Raw genomic sequence first — 5,449 nt, 5'->3', positions numbered from 1 at the left:
CTCTCTTTTCACACTGACGGGACTACTGATATGACAGGCAGTTTCCAGGAGAGGCCATGAGTCAACTCTATCCTGGGATACAGTTTGACTATAGAATTGTTTTCTTTCATCATTATAGAAGTTTCTGAAACTGTGGAATGGATGTGTGAATTCTTCTCAAGCCACACTCAGGAGAAAACAATGTACAGTCTCTTTCAGTGCAAGATGATTCTGCCACTTTTCTTCAGCATGTATTTTAAATACATTTTCATTTTTCATCATTAGTGACACTCACAGTGTGTATTACTTCTTATCATCCATCATCTTATTATTTTACTATCTCCTAATCGGTCTTCCATCTTAGCCTTTCTTGAATGTCTATTATGCATGACACCAGCAAGAATTTTTAAAGCAGTTCTTATCATACCACTGTCTCTCCCTAAACTTGTGCTAGTCCTAAATACATTTTTCTAGAGAGGTCAAGGGCATTTAGATTTATTTTTAAATATTAAATAGCACTCCTTCCTTGCTTGCTCTTGTATATGCATATTTTTCAGTGAGAAAAATGAATAAAATAGTAAGTGAATGAAGCAGCATATAGAATTAGAATGACATATATCTAATCCACCGTGCTTTCGACTTGTCCTTTTGCATTCTGAAACACTATTATCGTATCACACTATCATAAAAGAATCCCACTAGTGGATGGAAATTGAATTGGTTGTGCATTTTATTGTCTTCAGCTGTTAAGTATATTCTCACATATCACAGAAACACATATGGAAATGCTTAATAATTTCCACATATGTTTAATAATTATCTCTAAAAGATGTGTAGATAATTCTTCCTCTTGAAGAATGGGTTAGAGTCAATGACTTGCTTCTATTTCAGCTGCTAGGATAGAATGCAAGAGCTGGATAGTGACATCAATGACTCATTTATAGGTTATTGTGCTGTTCTACTTACTGTGTTGGTTTACCTGCACCGGGAAAGCCATATGCCATGTCATTTAAGAGTCAAGGAAACTTCGGCCTCCACACAGATTGGACTATGTGGTAAGAAAACCACACTTCTAGGAAATGGCTTGTGAGGAACCAGAGCCACTTGACATGGCCATGTGAGCTTGGAAGGAGTTTTACAGACTCAGTCCAATTTTTAATAGCTTGCATCCCTGGCCAAAGCCTTCATTCCAGTTTCACAACAGACCCTCAAACAGGGCCATCAAATCCATAGAAACAGAAATGCTCAAAGTTACTATAGTTTGAAATCATTACATAGCTATAGGTAATAATATAGCTAGGGGGCAGATCTATTTTATTTGGCTTTGAATTGTTATCAGAATGTAAAAATAGTGACATGCGTGAATATCACTGGAGTAACCTACCACTATATGATTGGAGTTAAGACACACAACGTAATCAAACCCATACCTAGTAATTAGAACAAGTATCTGGGGCTAGAAGGTCATAGGCGGTCGGGAAGAAAAAAAAAAAACCTTTTTTTTTTTTTTTAAGAGAAGTAAGCGTCTGTGCCATGTTTATCAAATTAAGCTAGTTGAGTTGCTTGCTTTGAGGGATTCAGTCAAAGAAGCAAAATCCCATATCCTCATCTGACTCTTCAATTCTTCCTTACCTTCACCCTTGGCTGGGGCAGGAGTACCATCATTGGCAGCACCATATGGGCAACAGCCACAAAGGCAGGTGGATCAGCCAAAAAAATTTTGGACTTTTCAGCAAGTGGGAAGGTTTACTCAGTCTCCATCGACAAAACCAGAACCCACTTGTACCCACCGAAGGAAAGTGTGGCACTCAGGAAACAGTCCGCTAACCTGCCTGCAGAAAAACACTGGCAACATTCAGACACCTTCCAGGAAGTGAGAGCACAGAGTCAGTTCTGTGATGTCAAGTACTTCTGGGTTGTAAATGCTGTCACTGTTATTAACTTGTTCGATGACAACCCAGAGGAGAACCAGGAGACAACGTGTTCAGCACACGGTGTCTTCAATGGCTCCTCCTTTGTCTTTAGGTTTTATCAGATTGCAGATCATCCAGAATTTCGATGGTTCCTCTGGAGACTTTTGTGGTGATGCCAATAACATGGATGAAAGAGTTTTCAGCCTCTGGGCCTGTGTTCTGGGCTGGGATTGTTATCTCACAGGATGTGATAACCACCAAGGGTATCAACCAGAACTTTATTGGCTGACAGCATGTTCCTAATCTTGGTGAGGTCCTCCTTCATGAACACAAAGCTCACATTCCCCCCAAAATGAGGCAGCAGCTTCTCTGTAGCTGGCTTGTTATCTAGATACCTCCTGGTGGCCTTCTGCATAAAGGGGTTCTTGTCCAAGCCTTCCCTCACCGGACATGAGGATCTGCCTCATTTGCTTGGAGTCCACATTGTCGGCTCCCACAACAAGCATGCAGGTAATCATCCAAACGTTGGATATTCTTGAAGTAGTTGGACTTTCCTGTCCTCCTATCTTCCCTGGTCATCACAATGGAAACCACTGCTATTATTCTCCTAAAGAGACATCTTACTAAACAGACTCTTTGAGATTTTATCATTATACTTATAAATCAGTGTTAGCCCTCATCAGAGAAGCATTTCTCTTTTTTGTAGTAGATGTTGATTAACACAGAGACCCACAACTGATTAAAGTGCAGAGAATGAAAATTTATGGAGTGCTCAACCCTAGATGGATCACAGATATCACACACCCTTCTTCCCAAAGCTAGGAGATAATTTCAGAAGAGGGAACAGAGGATATAAGAACCAGAGGTTTGGATGACCACAACAAATCAGTTATTTCCAGAGCAAATAGGGCAGTTGAATATATGGACTTACAGAAGTTGTGAAAGCATGCAAGAGAACTGTAGGTGCCCCTTTCAACCAAACAAAAGCCATGAATAGAGAGAGAAGTGGTCATCTATAGATGAGAGCTACTGAGAACTGATGGTTGCTGGGAGGAGAATTAGTTTCTTAAAGGTGCATTCTCTGGTGGTTGAACACTCTAGTGGATGGCCAAGCATGCAAGTAGATGTCATCAGACAGGTTAAAAAAATGAGAACACAAGGTTGGAAAGGTGTGGAGTGAGGACTGAGTAGGGATAGGAGTGGTGTTTGAGATGAGTGAATGTGATCAAACTAAAATGTATAAAGTTCTCAAACTATCAATAAAAAAAAACTATGAGTACATAGACTTAGATCTAGAGAAGTAGACCTAGCTCCCAGCTGCTTCACTACTGTTAGTTAACTGAAAGAAAAGGGTCTATGCCAATTTAAAAAAAAATTATAGAGATCTGAGGTCTGGTAGGTGGCCCTTACTCCCAACACTCAGGAGGTAGAGACATGCAGATCTCTGTGAGTTTAAAGTCATGTTGTTCTATACCATAAGTTCCAGGCTGGGGTTACATAGTGAGGCTCGGGCTTAAAAACAAACAAATAAACAAATAGCCCTCCCCCAAAATGATCAGAAATAATTAAATGTGGTACCGCTACAGTTTTAGCAATACAGATTAATAATAAATATATTGTTGTATATATTGTAATGGCATCTTTGGGCTCCCAAATTGAAAATGCATTTCAGAACTCACTCACCATCAGCATTAGCACCCATAGCAGATCATGTTAAATATAATCTACATTTGAGAAATATTCTTTTTATGCTATGACAAGGATAGCATGGGTCCTTTGTATTGCAAATGTGCCTTTTAGCCTGCAGTATTTGGTATGAAAGCTTTACTTCTTTCTTCCTTTACTGTAAAATAAACAGTACATTCTAAGCTATTTCTGTACAGTGAATTATAGTTTTGCAAATGCTATATGTGTTAGTTTGTTGTACAAGAGCTCATATAGAATAGCTGTGTGATTAATATTAGTTTACAAAATGTATATTTAAGCTGAAGTGTCACACTTTTTCTCCCATCATGTCTTCTTAAAATTTAGCTTTACAGTTATATTTATAGTATGTTATGCCAGGTAGTGACAAAATCATTTTTTGAATATGAAATGCTGTTATAATTAGAACCATAGCTTTGTAAAGAGTGAGTGGAGCTATCAAATACAATGGACTCTTTAGTCGGCATGCTGTTTTATGTGTTTATTTATAGAAATTGGTATCAGTAGAATTCCCGTATTTCAAGTACTTTTTGCCAAAGTAATAAACCAAAATAACTAAGCCCCTTTAAATGAAAGAATACAAATAAAGAGGTTTAGTATCCTTTTCACAGCCTATTAAATAGTGCACTGATGACTTTCTTTTGTTCTTAGTTTAGAAAATTGCGTTTGTTCACCCTTGGCTTATGGGAATGTGATTCTAACCAATAATATTCAAAGGAGAAACCCATCAGCCTTATGGAGAAAGACAGTTTGTCATTTGCTACTTTTCCCAGCTACACTAATCTGGCTTCATTTAATGTGGTTCTCAGCCATCTCAAGGAAGGGTGCTTAGCTTTCCTTTGCTTGTGAAGGAATTGTAAATATGTCCACATGACAAATAATAAAGCCAAGAGTTGCATCCAGCAAGAAAGCTCTCAAATATGGAAAATCTACCCAGGGTGCTGCAGGGTGACTTATATGTTTGTTCTATTGTTGTTAATTTGCATATCCTCTGTTTGTCCCTAAATTAGATGCAGGATTTTAATAATACCACTTGAAACTCATGACTATATTTTGCTGTGTGAGGAAGTTTCTGAATAAGACATCAAGTTTCTAACCATCAGAGGATAATTTATTGATACTTGTCAAAAGGAAGTATCAGTCTAACAGAAATCAAGACAAAAGGAATGCCTGATGAATTTTCTTTGAAGTGCCTTTTATAAAAGTCCTTGGTAATACATATTGATGAACTCCAAATTGTCTTGCCTGGAGGGAGAAGAAAGTAGACTGCTTTACACTGTCTTATAAATATTCATCAAAAGAACAAGACTTATGTTTCCAGGCGTGAGGTGAATGATTACGGCTGTATGATTGCCTCAGAATCTGGATAATTAGTAAAACAGCCGTTGACAGAGAAGTTGAAACTTGGTATCTTGCTTTCACTCCATTTGGATTCAGAGATAAAGCTTTCGGTACCCAAAAGATGCTACATTAGGCAGTGATGGATGGCTATCCCACACTGTAATCATCAGTTGTTTTCGTTGTCTACGAGTGCTCAAATCTGTGGATCAAAATTAAATAGAGTACTTTCTTTTATATCCCTATTTATTTATTGTTTATTATTTCAATTTGGTGTGACTAAGCATATCCAGTCTTACTAAAGATGGTTGTCAGGAATTTATGTCTTGGTAGAGTCACAAAAGCTGTAAGGGACAGAGTGGCACCACCCAAATTCCCCGTTGTATGATTTATTGTTGTCATTTTGTTTACTTATTTGGACAGGGCAAGTAACCATTTGTGTCTTTTGCTCACTGAATCCACACATAAAGCTTTAATGTGACTAAATGGTCATGGAACATTTAACACTTGAAGAG

General features: G+C 38.0%; 1 pseudogene; it reads right to left on the bottom strand.

Moving 5' to 3' along the window:
- Nucleotides 1–1,556: 1,556 nt before the first annotated feature.
- LOC101990644 lies at nucleotides 1,557–2,471 on the bottom strand (annotated as a pseudogene).
- Between the last annotated feature and the right edge of the window lie 2,978 nt (nucleotides 2,472–5,449).

The sequence above is a fragment of the Microtus ochrogaster genome, linkage group LG5 (assembly GCF_000317375.1).
Source record: "Microtus ochrogaster isolate Prairie Vole_2 linkage group LG5, MicOch1.0, whole genome shotgun sequence".
NCBI lineage: Eukaryota > Metazoa > Chordata > Mammalia > Rodentia > Cricetidae > Microtus > Microtus ochrogaster.
Note: the sequence above shows the minus strand (reverse complement) of the source record. Positions and strands in the feature narration are given on the sequence as shown.